Here is a 25,155-nt window from a genome sequence, read left to right on the forward strand (position 1 = left end):
GATAAGTTGAGGTGGCCTAAAAACAAGCCACCTGGCTGCCCAGGATGGGCTGTAGTGATATTATTGTCCCCCCATCCCATGGTTCATTTTAGTTTTTGAACGCTGAGGTGACAGAGAGTAATACATAACTGAACATTTTGGAAAATAATACATACACAGGCACAGATTTAGGTTTCTTAGTATGATAAGAAGTTTTTTGATCTTTAGAATTACTTGTCCTCTAGCTATCAAAGAAAGGCTTTGCTTTCAGAACCAGATCACCATGCAGTGAGCGCAATGTCCTTTTGCATTATAATTCATAGCCTCCTTTGAAAAAGCTTCTGAGTAGAAATCTTACCTGAGCAGTATTTTATTCTTCCTGCTTACTGCGTCCATTTCACAAAATAAAAAGTCTCATACACAGAAATCAGGGGCTTAGCTATAGAGATTTTCAGGTATGTTCAGTGAACCTAAATTAGCTCACAACACATGCCAACAGACAATGGGGGCATATCTCCCTGCAAAGAACAAGCACCATATGTGTTTGGAAGAGTCAAAGATGAGGAGGCCTTCCCTGGTGGTGCAGTGGTAGAGAGTCCGCCTGCCGATGCAGGGGACGCGGGTTCGTGCCGCGGTCCAGGAAGATCCCACGTGCCGCGAAGCGGCTGGCCCCGTGCGCCATGGCTGCTGAGCCTGTACGTCCGGAGCCTGTGCTCCGCAATGGGAGAGGCCACAATAGTGAGAGGCCCGCATACCAAAAAAAAAAAAAAAAAAAAAGATGAGGAAAAGAGGGCATTCTGCAATTATAGCTCACAGCTCACTGACTTAGTACTCACCCTGGGGCACCAACACCCTCCCTATTGTGAGTCTAACCGGGTGATAAAGCCCAAAGTCTTCCTGTGTCTGAGGCACATCCCTAGGCTGCTTCTATGCTTAAAAAAATCAAGGTTTGTACTCAACGCAGGCATTAGACACCCCAGTTTCCAACATGCTAGCTCTACCCCATGTCAATTAATAGTTTCACCAGAATCTAATTTTAAGTAACTAAAAATTTCAACAAACTAGAACATAACCATCACATATTTCTGTATCTGGGGGAATAAACAAGAGTTATTGGGGTTATAGTCTTAATAAAAGGAAAACACAATGAAAATTTTAAAAGAATAAACATAAAAACACAGCTCAAAAACTTAGAAATGAGCACAAATTAAGGAAAGCATACAATTAAAAATAGGAAGAACTGACCTTAGAACATGACATGGTTATATTTTGATTACCCAACTAACAATCATAATCAGAAATGTGTAGTCTCGAGAGCTCTGAGAAGTGGACGGCCTGCTTCTCTGCCATGGGTGCAGCTCCCTCACCTGAGGCGGACCCCACTTGCCCTGGCGTGAGCCGGCCCCCCTGCAGCTGCTCCCCACGGCGCCCTCCGGTTCCTGCCACTGCAGCTACGGCGCCCTCGCCCCTCAGATGGTTATAAAGAAGAAAGTCCCACTTTCTGCGTCAAAATGAAGTGGGATTTTAACTATTACCACGTTCATTCTGGAATTAAACCGGTAACGCCTGATGACAGAAGACAAGGTTCCTACACTACTTCATATTTGGAAGGTTCTTAAAAAGACTGCATTAAAGACTATGAAAAGGTCTTCCGGGAAGATGGCGGAAGATTAAGACGCGGAGATCACCTTCCTCCCCACAGATACACCAGAAATACATCTACACGTGTAACAACTCCTAGAGAACACCTACTGAATGCTGACAGAAGACCTCAGACCTCCCAAAAGGCAAGAAACCCCCCACGTACCTGGGTAGGGCAAAAGAAAAAACAGAGACAACGAATAGGGACAGGACCTGCACCAGTGGGAGGGAGCTGTGAAGAAGTTAAAGTTTCCACACACTAGGAAGCCCCTTCGCGCGCGGAGACTGCGGGTGGCGGAGGGGGAAAGCTTCGGAGCCGCGGAATAAAGCACAGCAAAAGGGGTGTGGAGGGCAAAGCGGAGAGATTCCCGCACAGAGGATCAGGGCCGACCGGTACTCACCAGCCTGAGAGGCCTGTCTGCTCACCTGCCGGGGCGGGCAGGGCTGCAAGTTGAGGCTCGGCCTTCGTTCGGAGCACCAGGAGAGGACTGGGATTGGTGGCGTGAACACAGCCTGCAGGAGGTTAGTGCGTCACGGCTAGCCGGGAGGGAGTCCGGGGAAAAGTCTGGACCAGCCGAAGAGGCAAGAGACTTTTTCTTGCCTCTTTGTTTCCTGGTGCGCGAGGAGAGGGGATTAAGAGTGCTGCTTAAAGGAGCTCCAGAAACGGGCGCGAGCCGCGGCTAAAAGCGCGGACCCCAGAGACGGGCATGAGATGCTAAGGCTGCTGCTGCCGCCACCAAGAAGCCTGTGTGCAAGCACAGGTCACTATCCACACTCCCCTTCCGGGAAGCCTGTGCAGCCCGCCACTGCCAGAGTCCCGGGATCCAGGAACAACTCCCCTGGGAGAACGCACGGTGTGCCTCAGGCTGTTGCAACGTCACGCTGGCCTCTGCAGCCACAGGCTCTCCCCGCACTCCATGCTCCTCCCTCCCCCTGGCCTGAGTGAGCCAGAGCCCCCGAATCAGCGGCTCCTTTAACCCCGTCCTGTCTGGGCGAAGAACAGACGCCCTCCGGTGACCTACACACAGAGGCAGGGCCAAATCCAAAGCTGAGCCCCTGGGAGCTGTGAGAACAAAGAAGAGAAAGGGAAATCTCTCCCAGCAGCCTCAGAAGCAGCGGATTAAAGCTCCACAATCAACTTTATGTACGCTGCAACTGTGGAATACATGAATAGACAACGGATCATCCCAAATTGAGGAGGTGGACTTTGAGAGCAAGATTTATGATTTTTTTGCCTTTTCCTGTTTTTGTGAGTGTGTATGTGTATGCTTCTGTGTGAGATTTTGTCTGTATAGCTTTGTTTCCACCATTTGTCTTACGGCTCTATCCGTCCGTTTGTTGTTGTTTTTTTCTTTTTTTCTTTTTTTTCTTAATAATTATTTTTTTATTTTAATAACTTTATTATATTTTATCTTACTTTATTTTATTTTACTTTATCTTCTTTCTTGCTTTTTTCCTTCCTTGCCTCCTTCCTTCCTGCCTTCCTCCTTCCCTCCCTCCCGCCCTTCTTTCTTTCTTTCTTCTACTAATTCTTTCTTTCTACTTTTTCTCCCTTTTATTCTGAGCTGTGTGAATGAAAGGATCTTGGTGCTGCACCCAGGAGTCAGTGCTGTGCCTCTGACGTGGGACAGCCAACTTAAGGACATTGGTCCACAAGAAACCTCCCAGCTCCACATGATATCAAATGGCGAATATCTCCATCTCAACACCAATACCCAGCTTCACTCAACGACCAGCAAGCTACAGTGCTGGACACCCTATGCGAAACAACTAGCAAGACAGGAATACAACCCCACCCATTAGCAGAGAGGCTGCCTAAAATCATAATAAGTCCACAGACACCCAAAACACACCACCAGATGTGGACCTGCCCACCAGAAAGACAAGATCCAGCCTCATCCACCAGAACACAGGCACTAGTCCCCTCCACCAGGAAGCCTACACAACCCATTGAACCAACTTTAGCCACTGGGGACAGACACCAAAAACAACGGGAACTACGAACCTGCAGCCTGCAAAAAGGAGACCCCAAACACAGTAAGATAAGCAAAATGAGAAGACAGAAGAACACATAGCAGATGAAAGAGCAAGATAAAAACCCACCAGACCTAACAAATGAAGAGGAAATAGGCAGTCTACCTTAAAAAGAATTCAGAATAATAATAGTAAACATGATCCAAAATGTTGGAAATACAATAGACAAAATGCAAGAAACATTTAACAAGGACCTAGAAGACCTAAAGATGAAACAAACAATGATGAACAACACAATAAATGAACTTAAAAATACTCCAGATGGGATCAATAGCAGAATAACTGAGGCAGAAGAACGGGTAAGTGACCTGGAAGATAAAGCAGTGGAAATAACTACTGCAGAGCAGAATAAAGAAAAAACAATAAAAAGAACTGAGGACAGTCTGAGAGACCTCTGGGACAACATGAAACGCACCAACATTCGAATTATAGGGGTTCCAGAAGATAAGAGAAAAAGAAAGGGACTGAGAAAATATTTCAAGAGATTATAGTTGAAAACTTCCCTAATATGGGAAAGGAAATAGTTAATCAACTCCAGGAAGCACAGAAAGTCCCATACAGGAAAAATCCAAGGAGGAATATGCCAAGACACATATTAATCAAACTGTCAAAAATTAAATACAAAGAAAACATATTAAAAGCAGCAAGGGAAAAACAACAAATAACACACAAGGGCATCCCCATAAGGTTAACAGCTGATCTTTCAGCAGAAACGCTGCAAGCCAGAAGGGACTGGCAGGACATATTTAAAGTGACGAAGGCGAAAAGCCTGCAACCAAGATTACTCTACCCAGCAAGAATCTCATTCAGATTTGATGGAGAAATTAAAACCTTTGCAGACAAGCAAAAGCTGAGAGTTCAGCACCACCAAACCAGCTTTACAACAAATGCTAAAGGAACTTCTCTAGGCAAGAAACACAAGAGAAGGAAAAGACCTACAATAACGAACCCAAAACAATTAAGAAAATGGGAATAGGAACATGCATATCAATAATTACCTTAAATGTAAATGGACTAAATGCTCCCACCAAAAGACACAGATTGGCTGAATGGATACATAAACAGGACCCATATATTTGCTGTCTACAAGAGACCCACTTCAGACCTAGAGACACATACAGACTGAAAGTAAGGGGATGGAAAAAGATATTTCATGCAAATGGAAACCAAAAGACAGCTGGAGTAGCAATTCTTATATCAGACAAAATAGACTTTAAAATAAAGACTATTAAAAGGGACAAAGAAGGACACTACATAATGATCAAGGGATCTATCCAAGAAGAAGATATAACAATTGTAAATATTTATGCACCCAACATAGGAACACCTCAATACATAAGGCAAATACTAACAGCCATAAAAGGGGAAATCTAAAGTAACACATTCATAGTAGGGGACTTTAACACCCCACTTTCACCCATGGACAGATCATCCAAAATGAAAATAAATAAGGAAGCACAAGTTTTACATGATACATTAAACAACATGGGCTTAATTGATATTTATAGGACATTCCATCCAAAGACAACAGAACACACATTTTTCTCAAGTGCTCATGAAACATTCTCCAGGATAGATCATATCTTGGTCACAAATCAAGCCTTGGTAAATTTAAGAAAATTGAAATTGTATCAAGTATCTTCTCTGACCACAATGCTATGAGACTAGATATCAATTACAGGAAAAGATCTGTAAAAATACAAACAAATGGAGGCTAAACAATACACTACTTAATAACGAAGTGATCACTGAAGAAATCAAAGAGGAAATAAAAAATACCTAGAAACAAATGAAAATGGAGACATAACAACCCAAAATCTATGGGATGCAGCAAAAGCAGTTCTAAGCGGGAAGTTTATAGCAATACAATCCTACCTTAAGAAACAGGAAACACCTCGAATAAACAACCTAACCTTGCACCTAAAGCAATTAGAGAAAGAAGAACAACAGAACCCCAAAGTTGGCAGAAGGAAAGAAATCATAAAAATCAGATCAGAAATAAATGAAAAAGAAATGAAGGAAACGATAGCAAAGATCAATAAAACTAAAAGCTGGTTCTTTGAGAAGATAAACAAAATTGATAAACCATTAGCCAGACTCATCAAGAAAAAAAGGGAGAAGACTCAATAGAATTAGAAATGAAAAAGGAGAACAACTGACACTGCAGAAATACAAAAGATCATGAGAGATTACTACAAGCAACTCTATGCCAATAAAATAGACAACCTGGAAGAAATGGACAAATTCTTAGAAATGCACAACCTGCTAATACTGAATCAGGAAGAAATAGAAACTATGAACAGACCATTCACAAGCACTGAAATTGAAACTATGATTAAAAATCTTCCAACAAACAAAAGCCCAGGAGCAGATGGCTTCACAGGCGAATTCTATCAAACATTATAGAAGAACTAACACTTAACCTTCTCAAACTCTTCCAAAATATAGCAGAGGGAGGAACACTCCCAAACTCATTCTACGAGGCCACCATCACCCTGATACCAAACCCAGACAAGGATGAAACAAAGAAAGGAAACTACACGCCAATATCACTGATGAACATAGATGCAAAAATCCTCAACAAAATACTAGCAAACAGCACATTAAAACGATCATACACCATGATCAAGTGGGGTTTATTCCAGGAATGAAAGAATTCTTCAGTATACGCAAATCAATTAATGTGATAAACCATATTAACAAATTGAAGGAGAAAAACCATGTGATCATCTCAATAGATGCAGAGAAAGCTTTCGACAAAATTCAACACCAATTTATGATAAAAGCCCTGCAGAAAGTAGGCATAGAGGGAACTTTCCTAAACATAATAAAGGCCATATATGACAAACCCACAACCAACATCATCCTCAATGGTGAAAAACTGAAAGCATTTCCACTAAGATCAAGAACAAGACAAGGTTGCCCACTCTCATCACTCTTATTCAACATAGTTTTGGAAGTTTTAGCCACAGCAATCAGAGAAGAAAAGGAAATAAAAGGAATCCAAATCGGAAAAGAAGAAGTAAAGCTGTCACTGTTTGCAGATGACATGATACTATACATAGAGAATCCTAAAGATGCTACCAGAAAACTACTAGAGCTAATCAATGAATTTGGTAAAGTAGCAGGATACAAAATTAATGCACAGAAATCTCTTGCATTACTATACAGTAATGATGAAAAATCTGAAAGTAAAATCAAGAAAACACTCCCATTTACCATTGCAACAAAGAGAATAAAATATCTAGGAATAAATCTACCTAAGAAGACAAAACACCTGTATGCAGAAAATTATAAGACACTGATGAAAGAAATTAAAGATGATACAAACAGATGGAGAGATATACCATGTTCTTGGATAGGAAGAATCAACATTGCAAACATGACTCTACTACCCAAAGCAATCTACAGTTGCAATGCAATCCCTATCAAACTACCACTGGCATTTTTCACAGAACTAGAACAAAAAAATTCACAATTTGTATGGAAACACAAAAGACCCTGAATAGCCAAAGCAATCTTGAGAAAGAAAAATGGAGCTGGAGGAATCAGGCTCCCGGACATCAGACTATACTACAAAGCTACAGTAATCAAGATAGTATGGTACTGGCACAAAAACAGAAAGATCAATGGAACAGGATAGAAAGCCCAGAGATAAACCCACACACATACAGTCACCTTATCTTTGATAAAGGAGGCAGGAATGTACAGTGGAGAAAGGACAGCCTCTTCTATAAGTGGTGCTGGGAAAACTGGACAGGTACATGTAAAAGTATGAGATTAGATGACTCCCTAACACCATACACAAAAATAAGCTGAAAATGGATTAAAGACCTAAATGTAAGGCCAGAAACTATCAAACTCTTAGAGTAAAACATAGGCAGAACACTCTATGACATAAATCACACCAAGATCCTTTTTGACCCACCTCCTAGAGAAATGGAAATAAAAACAAAAATAAACAAATGGGACCTATGAAACTTCAAAGCTTTTTTCACAGCAAAGGAAACCAAAAACAAGACCAAAAGACAGCCCTCAGCATGGGAGAAAATATTTGCAAATGAAGCAACTGACAAAGGATTGATCTCTAAAATTTATAAGCAGCTCATATAGCTCAATAACAAAAAACAAACAACCCAATCCAAAAATGGACAGAAGACCTAAAGAGACAATCTCCAAAGAAGTCATACAGACTGCCAACAAACACATGAAAGAATGCTCAACATCATTAATCATTAGAGAAATGCAAATCAAAACTACAATGAGATATCATCTCACACCAGTCAGAATGGTCTTCATCAAAAAATCTAGAAACAATAAATGCTGGAGAGGGTGTGGAGAAAAGGGAACACTCTTGCACTGTTGGTGCGAATGTAAATTGATAAAGCCACTGTGGAGAACAGTATGGAGGTTCCTTAAAAAACTACAAATAGAACTACCATATGACCCAGCAATCCCACTACTGGGCATATACCCTAAGAAAACCATAATTCAAAGAGTCATGTACCAAAATGTTCATTGCAGCTCTATTTGCAATAGCCAGGTGATGGAAACAGCCTAAGTGTCCATCATCAGATGAATGGATAAAGAAGATGTGCCACATATATACAATGGCATATTTCTCAGCCATAAAAAGAAACGAAATTGAGTTATTTGTAATGAGGTGAATAGACCTAGAGTCTGTCATAGAGAGTGGAGTAAGTCGGAAAGAGAAAGACAAATACCGTATGCTAACACATATATATGGAATTTAAGGAAAAAAATTATCATGAAGAACCTAGGTGTAAGACAGGAATAAAGACACAGACCTACTAGAGAATGGACTTGAGGATATGGGGAGGGTGATGGGTAAGCTGTGACAAAGCGAGAGAGAGGAATGGACATATATACACTACCAAACGTAAGGTAGATAGCTAGTGGGAAGCAGCCGCATAGCATAGGGAGATCAGCTCGGTGCCTTGTGACCGCCTGGAGGGGTGTGATAGGGAAGGTGGGAGAGAGGGAGACTCAAGAGGGAGGAGATATGGGAACATATGTATACGTATAACTCATTCACTTTGTTATAAAGCAGAAACTAACACACCATTGTAAAGCAATTATACTCCAATAAAAAAAAAAGAAACAGAAAGATAAAGTTGCTAATCTAGAAAGAAAAAAAAAAGACTATGAAAGGTTACCAGGTTTTGGGTCACCGACTGTGAGCCCCAGCATTGTAGAACTTGAAACTGAAAGCAAACCCTGGCATAATAAGGAAAATCAACATGTACGACACTTAACAGTTCAAATGACATAGAAGAACTGGAGACCAGTGTACCTTATGAAGACAGTGGCTACTCTTCATTTTCCCAACAAAGTGGCTTCAATGAGCATGAAGACAGTAGCCTTCCCTGGTGGAAAATTTCAGTGACAGTCCACAATCTTGCCCGCTATGGACGCAAAGCACAGATAAACTTGCTGCCAGCTCTTCATTCTGAAAAAGTGGTTTGTTCAACGTTAAAAAAAAAATGGTAAACGAAATCCTAAAATAGATTGGGAGAAGCTGAGGGAATTTATATCCAGTGGAAATTTTAGACTACGGAATATAATTGGCAGGAAAACAGGCCTAAAGTGTGTAGATGTTCTCAGGGAACTCTTTCGAAGGGGACTCAGACATCCCTTAGCAAATATTTTAACACAGCTCAGTGATATGGACTTAATCAAGTAAGTATTGTTGTTTTGAGTTCATTAGTGTAACCCATGAAAATTTGTGTTGAGTGGCTCAGCACCACCAGCTCATGCAAAGACACAGTAGGGGGGCTTCCCTGGTGGCACAGTGGTTGAGAGTCCGCCTGCCGATGCAGGGGACACGGGTTTGTGCCCCGGTCCGGGAAGATCCCACATGCCGCGGAGCGACTGGGTCCGTGAGCCATGGCCGCTGAGCCTGTGCAAAGACATAGTAGGGTAGTCTTGCACTATTGTTTAATTGAGGTGATGACTTTTGTCTGGTTGCTGGTATTTTACTACCTATGTGTCACTAAGAGGAAAGAAAGATAATTTTTAGAGTATGCATTTAATCCAGTTATTTCAAATTTCATATGTATGCTATTAGAAAACTATTTCTGTTAGATTGGGATCTTTGTTCTTTTGGTTCTGAAATTGTTCATAGGTAAGCTACATCTTTTAGTCTTAACTATAAAACAACAGCCTAGGTCTGGTGTACAGGTCCTATAGGCATTATGATTTTTGTCACACTTGAAAGTATAAAATAATTTCTTTTTTTTAGGCTATTTTCAAATTTGACAGTAAATTTGACAGTGATAATACAGAAACCCACAAATGGGTCTGATTATTACTGTCTCTTAGAAACCTTATACTGACTCCCCTTTCTCATTCCACCAAAGAAAACCTGTTAGGATGTGGTAACTGAGAATTAAGATGATTATCTAATCTATTGAATTAGATTGCCTCCAACTCAACTGGGTTCATTTTCGGCTCTTTGAAAATTTTTTTTTTTTTTTTGCGGTACGCGGGCCTCTAACTGTTGTGGCCTCTCCCGTTGTGGAGCACAGGCTCTGGACGCGCAGGCGTCCAGGGAAGCCCTGAAAAATTTTTTAGAGGTACTTTTTGTGTTACTTTACACTGGTCCATGAAATATAGCTGATGCAAAACAGACATAAGTAAGTTTTGATTTTTATTATTGGCCAGCTTCTTGAGAGAGAATCGACATCACAACATTTTTGTTAACAAAATGGATTTTTTAAATTGATTTCTACTAATAGCAGTGTGTCCTCAAGTTCTTTGAAACTTGTCTAATGTTAATAAATAACCAAGATGGTGCCATATATACAGTGGGGCTTCTTATTTGATATTTGAGGATATTGTGAAAAAATGAAGTACTAAGTGTAGTGGTTCTTAAGCCTGGATCCACTTAGAATTACTTAATGGTGAGCTTTTAAAAATAATACAGAGCCCTGGCCCCCATTTTAGATCAATTAAACCCAAGTGACTAGGCATGGGCCATCCTTAAATCTTAAATTCATGCCTCAGGCAATTCTAATGCAGAGCCAGGTTTGAGAAGCACTGCTAATAGAAATTTCTTTTTTGCACGGTTAATGTTTCTGTAATATAATCTTGGTTCTTTGTGGTGCTTTAATTGTTTGTTTTATAATCATTTACTTTTCCAGCGTGTCTAAAGTGAGCACAACTTGGAAGAAGATTCCAGAAGATGATAAGGGGGCATTGCAATTGTACAATAAAGCAATACAAAGAATTACCATTTAAAAAAAAGAAATGTGAAGTTTCATTAATGTTTTGTATTTTTTTAACATCTTTATTGGAGTATAATCGCTTTACATTGTTGTGTTAGTTTCTGCTTTATAACAAAGTGAATCAGCTCTATGTACACATATATCCCCAAATCTCCTCCCTCTTGCATCTCCCTCCCACCCTCCCTATCCCACCCCTGTAGGTGGTCACAATCATTAATGTTTAAGTGGGCAAGAGAGCCTATGAAAAACAGCTCTATCTATTGCAAAGCTTATGTTCATTATTCAAAACACACAAAAGAAACAACAAAATGTTATAAGGTACCATTATACTAAGTACCATACTAGATATGGAGATATAAAAATGACTAAAAGATGTCTTGTGCCCTTTTACTATAGCCCAGTGGAGGAGAAGATACATATGAATAGAGTAAAATGGAAAAAAATACCATTAAAATGGTATGTGTAAATTATTGGAGTAACCTAAACAAGGAAAAAATAAAGCCTTCACAAAGGTGACATCTGAACTAGCTCATCTGAGACTGTGATTTACAACACAAATGAAATGTCTCATCATTCTATTTATAACAAGAAATGTACGTTCTTAGTCAGATGATGTAAACCACACATGCTCCCTGAACTGCCCCCACCACATCGGCCCCTGTGGGCCTTTGTCATACCTCTGGATCCCTCAAGGTCCCCAGAGTGAACAGTGTCTGTGGCGGCCAAAGCACATCCGCTCTTGGGCAATAAATAGGTCAGTGACCTCAAGTGTGTAATGAGTTTAAAAAGCGCCCAATATTTTGGAAGTGAAGAGAAAGAAATTTAAAGGAGAGAAACTCTCCAAAACAGTCCGTAATAACCTATAAGAATATTTCTGAGAGACATTAATGGACTTCAAAACAGAGAATTTGAAAAGTTGAATCATTGGTTCCAAGGAATAAATCCCAGATACTCTGTAGATGTCATTTTCCAAAACTCTGACTTTTGAGAACTCAAACTTTTTCTCCATAATAATTACCATCTTCAAGAGCTACATGGAGCTAATAAACATCTTTGAAATATGGCAAAAAATAAAATAAAATAAAATAATTACCATCTTTCAGGTTCATTAGTTTCATGGATGTTGTCTATTGTTATTTTCTTCTGTCCCTCCTCCTTTCCATGAGAAACTGCTTCTTATTCCCATTCCTCAAAATTTTTTAAGTTTTATTTTTGAAATATTATTAACCCAAATGAACTATATCCAAATAAACTATATTAACCCAAATAAACTATATATACAAATATCCCTTCTTTTACTGATACAAAATAAGAATGACATCTTCTCAAGTTTACTAGTTTAAGAACAGGAAGGTACAAATTCATGGTAGATTTCATTTGATTTGACTTGTTACATGTTCAAAATTTTGGCAAAAATAATCCAACTAACAAAATAATTTAATTGACAAAATGGAGCATATTGCCTACACTCCTGTTTATTGCATGAAAACAAGTGATATTAAGTGATATTAAGCAGGCTCTGTGCTAGCCACTGTCTTTTATGTTGCCTCATAAGCATCATCTCAGAAATTATCACATATTCAAGCACTTTCAGACACTGGTAAGCAGGTGGACATACTGTTGTCTTAATATAGGTATGACGTTAAGTGATGTTCACCTTTTTAGTGATAGGAAACCAACATTTAATTTATACTCACTCACCTAGAGTGGAGCCTATGTTTGGTCCAGACCACACCCTAAAACATACTGGGCCAGCCATGAGGAACTGACTTTCAGTCTGGAAGCATCAGTGGACCACAGTGGTTGTCTACAGTGGGCATTACTCTAGTTGTTGGTAAGCATATTGCACAAGTTGTTGAATAGTTTTAATATCATCCCCGCAGCATGTGATCAGCCAAGGCAAGCCCTTCTCCTAATAATCAACAGCACATGAAAAAGTTTTGATAACGCCTTCTCTCAAATTTTACATGGGCTACCTTAGCCCCTAATGATAAATATTCAGTGCTAAAGGTCTCTCATTTCTTCTCAGAGCAGAGAGAGATTTTTATTTTATTACTCCAGTTTCTTTTTAGTCTGCCAGCAAATAATTATTATCACTCTCAAAGTGAAAATGTTTCAAAAGGTATGAGCATCCCCTTGGAAACTTCCCAGGTATGAAATTGGCATAATCAGCAATCAGCTTCTAATTAAACATCAGTGGTCATGACATCAGTACAGTCTTATTAAATCAATTAATTAATTTCTTATTAGATACCATTCAGGATAGGAATCATGCTCTGTTTTTATGTTCAAAAATTAAATCACACCTAAATTTTTCTGCCATTATATAATATCTTATTAATTGCTTTAAATCTCCTCCTATTATTACTCTTGTATACAGCTCTCTTACCTTCCCAGCTCAGCTCACTCTGATTTTCAAGGTTATCATACAATTTCCACTCTTTTATTTGACTCAGCACTCATAATTAATCCTTACTTGACAACTGTATATATCCTCCCAATTTCTCCTTCTATCAGGAGAATATGGTCTCAACTCCCAGAATCTTATCAAATAGATTATATCTGGACCTATTCCATCTGGATCATCCCAGGTCAATGTATTCTCATCAGGTGTTTATTTTTTTTCCAATCTATATCTTAGTTATCTTTTTTTAAATGCTAGGAACAAGTATATGAAATTTTGTTTAGTTATTCAAAGTTTCATAAAGTTTTTTGACAGCTCCAACTATTATTATTGTTTTCAAAGAATGTGACTTATTATTCCATGCATCATAGATAACTTTTTCTTAGTGTTCATTAAAATGATAGAATAGCTCTAATCTCTACCTGTCTGACATTTAAATGAAGAACTAAGTTATTTGCATCATAGCTGCCACCACTTACAATGCTGAGACTCAATCAATTTGGCATTTTGAGTTATATTCATGGCAGTAAGAAAAATGGTAATGACCCACTTCTTTTTTTTGTGGTTGTCAGATATTTCTACAGAAAGGAAAAGAATATTGCGCTAACTTTCTTGATGGACACTCATTTGCAAATACCACAGATCTCAGTAATTGACAGTGTAATGAAAAAAAATAAATTTTCATTACAAACTGTACTTCCTTTTCTTCTACAAAAAAAAAAAATCTATCAAAGTAATGGCAAAAATTCAATGACTGTTGTTGGCAAAGGAATGTTTTAAGTCTCTACATACAAACCAGTATGTACCAACTGCAGCCCATCTTCAGAGCTTACCAGATTTAAAAAATAATGGGTGTAAATCTCAAGATTTCAAAACTTCTGTGGTTGGTACTTAACTGCTGTTCCATTTTGGCTGACATAGGAACTAAAAAACTCAAAAAAAGACACACTTTCTTACAATAGCAAACTTTTAACAGCATTAAAGATTATGAGACATCTGACTTAAATCCTGTTTGGAGAAAAGTTCCATTAGGAACTCAGAGAAAATGCTAAGCATGAGCTTGAAGACCTTGTTAATGACCCTTTAATGGTATTTTACATGTTGTTGTCACACTCCATATTGACAGATTTTGACAGCTTAATAATATCCTTGGTGAATCAGAATCAATTTATGCTTCAGACCTATGACTCTCTTATGCAACTAATGAAGTAATTACTGCTCCTTCCTTCTCAGGAGAAAGTCTTTACATGGTACTATGTAATAATATAAAATCTCATGCTGTGACCCACAATAGCATCCTGAAAATTCTCCCTTCCAGGATACCATTTGTTGAGTTTTCAGTAAATAAAATATAGACATTTAGGAAGGTATTTATTGCCAAAGCAAAGATAATAATTGCTAGTATAGGCTAAAATGTGTTATTTTAGAATTGCTAGCTTCCAGCTTGCAAAAGGCAGCAAAAGTTGGAGTAAAAATACTGAAACATTATTTATTGATATAAAGTTCTTTTTATGGAACTTGCAGAATATTGATCTCATATCTTGACCTCTGAAAGTTAATTTCTCAAGTGACTTCAACTCTTCAGAAACTTTCCAAAACCCAAATGTAGCCACAATATCCAATTATAAATATACCAGAATTTAGCATTCAGGTTTATTTATAAAAAATATTCTTTCCAATATTACTTAGACTAGCTTTGATCTACAACAATTTGCATATCTACTACATTCAAATACTACTATAAACCATCTCACACTTAGATTTATTCACAGAAAAAATTTATTCTGAAATAATTTTGCTATAAATGTTAATCAACCAAAGAACTAAAACCAGCTTATGGAAAGTGCAACTATCAGAATTCACAGAGGAATGTCATTCTAATCTTGCTCCTCTGTAGAAATGGACTCTGATTTTGTTATTAATGTTGTGGTTGGAACTATTCTAGACCAAGGAACACAAACTATTAATGTGAATGAAACGTTCTAAGTATTATCTTAAGAAGCTAGTTTGAGAAAGATCTATGTCATCATGTTTTCATGATGTTCATCTGCCATTTAATTGGCTATTGGCTATGGGAGGCCTGTCAAACCTAAAACAAAGTCCTCTGTAACTTTGGGTCTGGTATTTGGGGCAAAAACAAACCCAACTATTATAATCACTGTAATAATTACATAACCAGTACATTTTGGGTCTATAACAGAACAAATTATAGAAAAACTAAAAAAATTTTTTCAAATTAAAAAAGGCCAATCTCGGAGCCCAGCTCAATGTCACTAGGCCTGAGCTCAAAAATAACTCAAAAAGAGCTCATGACCAAGCAACTGACAGCCACACTTGGGGATAGGAGGAGGGAGTTGGGTTGAAGAAGGTCCTTACATACTAAGGCTGGAAGGGGAAATGAAAGAGAAAGGAAGTCTCATTTATTTAGCAAATACTATATGTCAGATCTATACTGACTGTCTTAATCCATAAAAAGCTGCCTTAATCAATGTTTACAATGACCTTGAGAGAAAGGTAAGACTAGCCTTATTTTACAGAAAACAAAATCACTTATCCAGGGGAGCAGCTGTGAAAGATAGAGCTGAAGCAGAAATCCAGCTCTCTTCATCCCAGAGACCTCCATCTTTTCACCATTCTATGTGAGGGGAATTTTCCCTGTACAGGAAGAGAGGATGATTTAGGGCATCAGTCTGTATCACCATCACCGACTCAAAGATTGCCATGAGTTCTTTATCTATTTGGTGGTCCTCCTGAACCCTGAATTTCTAGAATGAAAAATTAATAATTTGCTTTTGGTTACTTAGTAATCTCTGACACCATCATTGAACACTTTATTAGTGACTTTTTTCCCTGCAGCACCCAAGAATCACTGCTCTGTACCCAAATGTAACATAATACTAATGGTCCTATAAAATCAGATACAAATGAAAAAACTTTCTCTCTTATCACAACCAACTTAAGCAGTACTATAGGCATAAGAATGCAACTCTCTCAGTGTTTGCTATTAAAGTAAAAAAAAATTCTATTTTCATATTGTAACAGCTTCCCCATAATGAAAGATCTGTGAACGTGCCATTAGTTAGAAATAAGTGCAGTAGTTTGAAGATGACCTTAATGGAAATGTATGATGCTTGAAGTGTTGTGAGACTAACTAGCTATATCAATTTAATAAACAGCCCATCAAAAACGCTAGAACACCCAGCAATCCCACTACTGGGCATATACCCTGAGAAAACCATAATTCAAAAAGAGTCATGTACCAAAATGTTCATTGCAGCTCTATTTACAATAGCCCGGAGATGGAAACAACCTAAGTTTCCATGATTGGATGAATGGATAAAGAAGATGTGGCACGTATATACAATGGAATATTACTCAGCCATAAAAAGAAACGAAATTGAGCTATTTGTGATGAGGTGGATAGACCTAGAGTCTGTCATAGAGAGTGAAGTAAGTCAGAAAGAGAGAGACAAATACCGTATGCTAACACATATATATGGAATTTAAGGGGGAAAAAAGGTCATGAAGAACCTAAGGGTAAGACAGGAATAAAGACACAGACCTACTAGAGAATTGACTTGAGGATATGGGGAGGGGGAAGGGTAAGCTGTGACAAAGCGAGAGAGAGGCATGGACATATATACACTACCAAACGTAAGGTAGATAGCTAGTGGGAAGCAGCTGCATGGCACAGGGAGATCAGCTCGGTGCTTTGTGACCGCCTGGAGGGGTGGAATAGGGAGGGTGGGAGGGAGGGAGATGCAAGAGGGAAGAGGTATGGGAACATATGTATATATATAAAACTGATTCATTTTGTTGTAAAGCAGAAACTAACACACCATTGTAAAGCAATTATACTCCAATAAAGATGTTTAAAACAAAACAGAACAAAACAAAAACACCCTAGAACACTTTATTCACTGATTTTAAAGATAAAAGTGCCATTTTAAATTTCTTACACATTAGGCTAAATATACAAATAATAATAATTACTTGTATTTGCTTTTTAATATAATGTATATCATGCTAAAATTTTCTTTTTTCAATTTTGTCCAATGATTCATATTCCAATAAACTTAAATAACCATAACTTTAATGTTCCCCACAGCAAGTTTCTATTTGTTCAAGTATCTCTCTTAGTCCAGCCAAGAAAAGGAGGTAATTAAATTTGATATAGTTTGGGGACCATGGCTAAAACTATCAAGCCCTGAAAATCCTCTTTAATGCCAAATCCAGAATGCTAAACCACAGATCTTTCCAGCATATGTCTCTTTTAAAATAAGACAACCTTGAATTTCTCACTTTCCCCTTGACATTTCATCCCAATCACATCTCAGTATCCAATTAAATGCTCTCACTTACCATTAGAAGGACTGATTATTGCCAACCTTTTACAACAATGCTTATAGCTGCCTGACAAGCCAGCATCAGTTAATCCCAAGAAGGTCCACTTCAATTTGTCATTGTCCTAAAGGTTTGATATTCCTTGGATATAAATTCAAGACAGGGATGCTTCAACAGTCAGATGGCTTAGTTCAAAGCTGAGCACAGCTGGTTTATGGATGTATCATTATGGGCAGAGTCAGTCAGCATCTGCTCTGGTAGTATACGTAAATTCTTGCTTCTAAGTGCCAGATACTTGGGCAGGCACCGGCACAGCCTTCTCACTCTAAATCACAATGACTGCTTCAACATCAGCACGCCTTCACCTCTTTGCAGAGGGTGCCATGACACCTACACTCATAAAACCATTTCAGGAACAAGTCTCCCTTGCTTGAAATCTTGAGAAAGATGTTTTCAAGCATTGGAGAAAGAATGTTCTGAAATCATATTGTATCCAACAGTATGAAATTAGAGCATTTAGGGCCAAGGCAGCAGCATTAATCCTTTATATTCATGAAGAGGTTTTCTTTTACAGCATTTTTCAGCTATGATAACATCTGCCTGCACAACCTTCCTGCAAGGGATGCCAGTGGGAGGATGATTAACCAGATTTTGTACACCAGTAATGACATACAAAGCTCAGAGAGAGAGCGCAAGGTTTTATATTCCTTGTCCCCGGAGAGCTGAGGAAATAATTCAGGTCTTTCAAGTCTCAGAAAAATCTACTTTCTTTTAAATAGTAAGCTAGCTTTGTTACTCATTACAGAGCTTGTTTTAAGGGGGATACTCCTTTAAAAGCCCATTAAATGCTTTTATATCAATTTGAATCAGAAATGAAGGACGGCTATTAGAAGGTACATGCTGTGCCTGTAGCACAAGGGAAGAAATTGCAGTTACCCTGTCAGATCCAAAATTTTCTTAACTTTTACATTCCAAGGACTAGGACTCTCTGCAGACTTTGGAATCGACAAATTTAGTCAATTTGTTGTGCCTCTTGTTTCAAATTGGAATCGTGATATTTAAGTCTTCCATGAACAGGGATAAAACAAAAGTCAATCATTTATAGAGTCTCTTAGCACTATTTTAGGTCTCATGTGATATTTAAAATACAATAAATCATCCACCAAGTTCTCAATACTTAGAATGACATGTTGTTCTAATACAAATACATGTGCCAAAGTCAAAAACACATCATTCCCATCCATCCTACTAGGGCCTGTCAGCCTTTTATGCAACTTAGCATATAACCTCACATCTCAATTATTTTCCATAATTTATTCATTCTCCTCAGAGAATTTGTAGTCAGAGAAAACCACAGCCAGAGAAACTGCCTGTATCTCTGATGAAATATTCTTCCCCGACAATGGAAAAGCCCTGGTCAAAATGAAAAAGCCTAAGTAAAATTTACTTTTAGTGCTTTACTCCCAATCAAAAACCTTCCTTGCTTAATTTTGTGACTTTTCTTTCATGCCTCAAAGCCACATGAAAATAAACAAAAAGGGGTGATAAGCATTTACAGAATGTAAAAGGATACTAATGCAGTGTCCTAGCCCTCCCCTGCCCAGCTTTTCCTAACACCTACCCACCACCCTCCTCCGGTCTGAACCCAGGGCAGGCCTTTTCCTAACACCTACCCACCACCCTCCTCCGGTCTGAACCCAGGGCAGGCTGCCCCAGCGATAGTGTGTGTCTGTTGCACACAGCCCCCCATTTCCATCCCATCAGCCACCACATCCTGTAGATTGTGCCTGTGAAATATTTCTCAATTTTATCTCCTTTTCTCTAGTTCTAATTCATGTTTTTAGTTAATGCTGTTTTCATCTCTGGACTGAAAGGCTGCAATGTTTTTCTAACTGTGGTCCCAAATGCCAGGCTCATTCCTTCAAATCCATGAATTTTCTCAAGCACAGATATGATCATATAGGCTCTGCTTAAAATTCATCAACCATTCCCCATAACCTTCTGGAAGATAATACCGAAACAAGGGAATCACAAGGCCTTCATTAACGGACCTGCAGGCCACTCCAGCCTCGTCCCTCCACGCCCTCGGTACGTCAGCCACACGACTACTACTCCTCTTCTTCTGCTACATGTGGTGTCTCTGCCAACATGCAGGTCTTGCCTCCTCCTCTCCCTCCCACAGTTAGCTTGTACGCGTCCCTGAAGATAGCTCAAATTTTAAACCCCTGGTAAAGTCTTCTCTAGTATTGGTATAACCTTTATTTGCCCTTGTTTTACTATATTAAAATTATGTATAATTTTTATTTATTCAATATTTATTGAGTTCCTCCTCTGTTCCAGCCATATAGATGTGCCTGAGCTCCGAGCATAAAGTATAAGCAAACCAAACATAAACTCAATCTCATGACAGTTACAGTTTGGTGGCCTTAACCAAATAATCACAAAAGAATATGATTACAAACTACAGTGAGTGTTATGAAAGAACAGTAAATAGAGCAATGAAAACGTGAGCAGGAAGACCTGATCTAGTCTTCAAGGTGAGAGACGGCCTCTCTGAGGAAATCACTTTTGAACAACTGTGAAAGGGAAGACAGGAGGAAAGGAAGGAGGAAAGAAAAAAGGGAGGAGGGAATCCAAATAAGTTCAAGGGCATCCCAAGCAGGGAAAAGAGCATAGCTAAAAACCCTGAATCAGAAGAGACCATGAGTTAGTCCTAGCCTACATGTTGGTATACAGAATGATTCTTTGCTACAAAATGGTTCTTTACTATCTTTCCCAGCGTAAGACTCTCTGGTAAAGTGAAAACATATATATTCTGGTTTAATATGGAATTCCTAGAATAATCTCATCTAAGTCAAATGATAAGGATTAGACACACAATGACACAATCAGGATATGTATAAGGCAAGTCCTATGTACTTAACACTGGACTCTGATGATTCATCAACATTTTATGTAAGTGACATCAGCAAATTTCTCCTGACCAGGACCTTCCTGCTCCAGTAAGAAATTATTCTCCAACTGCACAAGTGTAAACACTATGAATTTGAAAAAAGTGGAATTTCTGCCTTGAATAATGCAAATCATGTAACCCTCAACTTTGTCTCAGTTGCATAGATCTGTTCTTATCCAGATAGAGAGCATAGAATTCAGATCTAGAAGGCTGCTGAAGAAAGAATATAGCCCAGGCATACATCACTAATTGCTCACAACCGTCTTTCCCAAGGAGTGTCAACTCAGCTTCAAAATCTTTCTCCTGGATCACTCCAATCAATTACTTTTAATAAATCAAATTTTTTTTTCAATTCAGATACATTTTGGCGTTCCAGTTCTAATCCAGCCTTCTACCGTGAAGTTGAATTATGTATTTCTTAATGTAATTTTTGTTATAGAAACTTTTAAAGTAAAACTATACCTGTGCTTTGCCTAACAAACCCTGATTCTTCATCCATATTACAACTGATGGGACTGGACAGTGCCTGTTTTCCATTTGGAACACTCTGAAGAATAAAAATGATTAAAGAGTTCCAAAGGTTTGAGAGTAAGCATTAATCTACACTGTTGGTGAGAAAGAGGATGGATGCTCACAAAGTAACAGCAGGGTGGCCCTTTGCTCTCCTTTGCTTCTAATGAGCTAATCCTAAATAAAAGTAGTGCAGGGCTTCCCTGGTGGCGCAGTGGTTGAGAGTCCGCCTGCCGATGCAGGGGACACAGGTTCGTGCCCCGGTCTGGGAAGATCCCACGTGCCGCGGAGCAGCTGGGCCCGTGAGCCATGGCCACTGGGCCTGCGCGTTCAGAGCCTGTGCTCCGCAACGGGAGAGGCCGCAACAGTCAGAGGCCCGCATACCGCAAAAAAAGAAAAAAGTAGTGCATTTCAGAATATACTGCAACTGGAATTCTGGCTCCATATCAAGGCAAGACAAGTCAGGACCAAACTCCTGAAGAAGTCATACACCATCCATTGTCATACATACAAGGACCTGCTTAATTATATTAGGAAGAGAATATGTGCTTAAAAGCTACTGAGGAAGGCTTCAGCCACAACTTGATCTTGGGCTAGGCGGCAGTATCAAAATGCTTGAACCAACTAAGACAGAGAGTTGTCTACTCTAAAAGTTACCTTAAAATAAAAATCAGTACTGAATCACTGCCATGACAACATGCTCTATTTTGTTTTTTCTTAGCTTTACCTTGAAAGGACTTTAGAAACTCATCATTTTTAGTCCTCTTACCTCTAGCCATGTCCTGCTCCAATTCATTCTCTGCCTTACAATCCAAATGATATATTTTTTTAATTACAGGATGTTTTATGCCCATCGTCACTTAAAATTCTTCAGTGGCTTCCCTTGCTGTGAGTAAAAAGTTAAACCCTTTGATAAGGTTTATCACAGTATCCATGACCTATGTCCAGTTTATCTCGCCAGCCTCTAGCCACTCCACCCTCCCTTCCCTTGCTCTCTACTCCCACCATACAGTATTGAACCACCTTCAGTTCCTCAAAAGTGATGCTGCCCCTTGCTCCTCTATTTTTGGCCATGCTATTTCTTCTTTCAAGGAGACAGTACCACCATCCCCAATTCACCTGGCCATCTCCAGTTCCTCTGTAAGGATCAGGTGATGTATCTACTCTTCTAAGAAGGGTCCTTGGATCCCTAAATTCTGTGCCACTGCTACATACTCCTATACTATCCTGCCCTTTTTCCGTCACAGCACTTATGGTCTATTGTAAGTGCTTAGTTAATAAACTGTGTTCTCCACTACTTTGTGAGTCTAGGAGGGCAGAAAAATTGTCTGTCTTGCTCACCAGTGAACATCCAGCTCTGAGTATAATGCCAGGCACATAAAATATGACATGGAAATCACCAAGTTCTCCAAAACTCAGATACCAAACTTTTCCTCAATGAACAAATGAGTCTGATTCTCTCTCTGATTTAATTGCATAAAATACAAAATCTGCTTGGGTTTCTTAAATATTTGTATGAATCTCCAAGAAAACATCCCACAAACCTGTTCCAATTGCTGCTTCTCCCTTCAGCCTGTGTTCTTTCCCCAGATCATCACTCCTTACCCTTTGTTGCTGCATATCTGCTTCTGGAGGCTGCTGCTTCCCCACGCTATTTGGCTCGCTACTGATGTATTAGTTTGCTACTGCTGCTTAACAGAGCACCACAAACCTGACGGCTTATAACAACACCATTTATTACCTCTCAGTTTCTGTGAGTTAGAATTCCAAGTACAGATCAACTGTTCCTCTGCTCTCATCTCTCCAGGATGTGATTAAGGTGTTAGCTGAGGCTATCATCTTATTTGAAGATCAATACCCTCTTGCCAGCTCACTGGTTCTTGGTCAGATGTCTGAGATACCTGTTTTCATGCTAGCTGTTGGCCAGAGACTGCTCTCAGTTCCTAGAAGCTGCCCTCAGGTTTTTAACCCATGGCCCCCTTCTCTCACAACATGGCAACTTACTTGGTTAAGGCTACCAGGAGAGTATCTGCTGCTGCTTCTTATCTCTTTTAAGGGCTCCCTTCAGTAGGTCAGGACTGCCCATGTAACCTCCCTTTTGATTAACTCAAAGACAACTGATTAGGAACCTACATTACATCTGCAAAATTCCTTTGCTTTATGAAATAACATAATCATGGGAGTGATATCCCATAATTTGCTTAGGTTCCACCCTCACTCAAGGGAAAGGCACTATGCACAGCATGGACACCAGGGAGAAGGAATCTTGGGAGACACCTTAGAATTCTGTCACACCTGGAAAGAGAAAACTTCCTCAGTTCAACAAAATACAGGGATGAGTTGGCTGTGGTGTTTAAAAGAAAACTTCAACAAACTGTTGAATATAGCCAAAGGAACAGCAACTTAGAAAACTTAAAACTGAATCTGATCATCAATGCCCCTAGAGTTCAAAGGCCTAACCCTCTACAGTACACCACCTTGCAGTCAGACCAGCCTACTCATCCACCAAGGAGGGCCTTTGAGTGTCCCTTCCCACACAGAATTCAGTATCCCTTGCCTTGGCCAAACTGGAACTAGGAGGAGAGAGAAAAATAAGTTTTCCAATTATTTCCTGTCTCTTTCCCATATCCCAACGGTTAGATTATTATCTGATGAGGATAAGCTCACTTTTTCAAAAAAGAAAAACATCTTTATAGAAAGTTGTTTACCTCTTCATTGTCTTAAATCTTTCCATTCCATATCAGAATCTTAGCTTTACTTTTACATAACCAAGAGTCCCATAAAAGTGCCTTTTTTTCTTTTAAAAAAAGTTATACACACACACACACACACACACACACACACACAAAGTAATCTGTTCCCAAGCGTGGAATTCTAGCTTTACCTCTACAACAACTGGAAAAATAAACTGCTGGCAGTTTTAAAAATAAAAGTTCCTCCCCCTTTCAACTAAACAAGTTTTCAGAAAGATAGAAAGTCTCATCTATTCCTTCTTCATAACACCTTTCCCAAAGAAATGCTGGCCTATCTTCTGATTGCCTGTATCCTGCCCGTAACTTCTTAATAACCACATCAACATTGCTCTCTTTGAATAGTGTTTTATTATACAGCCTAGAACACATTAAAATCGACTGGAAATTTTTTTTTAATCTTTTTATTTCCTTCTATCCCTCCCCCACCCCCTCGACTGAGAAATGTGTTTGTTTGTATGCTTGTTTTTAATACCAATGTGTTTGTGTTTGTTTGTATGTGTTTGTTTGTATGTTTGTTTTTAATATCAGTGAACAATGAATCTGAATCTCTGTGGGGGAGCTTGGAAAACAATTTTTATTAACCCATTCTATTTCACACATTCACAGGACTGCAATTCAGCCTGCAGATCAGCAGATTGGCTGAGGTCATACTGCTCCACGCATTCAATACCTCCTCTTGGGATCCAGGCTGGAAGAGCAGTGGCTATCTAGGGCACCTCAATGCAGAGGTGAATAACTCCCAGAACTTTCCTCTTCCAGACTGAGTTTACCTATCTGCCTGAAACAACCCCTCAAATGGACAAAATATGTGAAACAATGGTTTTCAAGACACTGGACAATGGTTTTCAAGACACTGGACAATGGTTTTCAAGACATCAGGAAATGAGGAATAGTGATCTCTGCTAGGGATAAAACACAAACAAGTTGAGCGCTACAATTTCCTTGAGTATGTTTAGGCTATGGTTCAAAGATGGGGAACTGGGGCAGGGCCCATCAGACTCCCTGACTTAAGAAAATGAAGTACCATCTACAATAATAGAATAAAGAAATGAGTTTAGCAAAGTTGCAGGGTATAACATCGATATGCATAAATCAATTGTGTATCTATATGCCAGAAACAAACATCCAAAAATTGACATAAAAGACAATCCCTTATGCACCCAACATAGGAGCACCTCAATACATAAGGCAAATACTAACAACCATAAAAGGGGAGATCAACAGTAACACATTCATAGTAGGGGACTTTAACACCCCACTTTCACCCATGGACAGATCATCCAAAATGAA

The 25,155-nt window shown here is 39.1% G+C and overlaps 1 pseudogene; it reads left to right on the forward strand.

The window, feature by feature from the left end:
- Positions 1 to 1,490: 1,490 nt before the first annotated feature.
- Positions 1,491 to 10,914, forward strand: LOC116756351 (annotated as a pseudogene).
- Positions 10,915 to 25,155: the final 14,241 nt, after the last annotated feature.

This window comes from Phocoena sinus, chromosome 7 (genome assembly GCF_008692025.1).
Source record: "Phocoena sinus isolate mPhoSin1 chromosome 7, mPhoSin1.pri, whole genome shotgun sequence".
Taxonomy (NCBI): Eukaryota; Metazoa; Chordata; class Mammalia; order Artiodactyla; family Phocoenidae; genus Phocoena; species Phocoena sinus.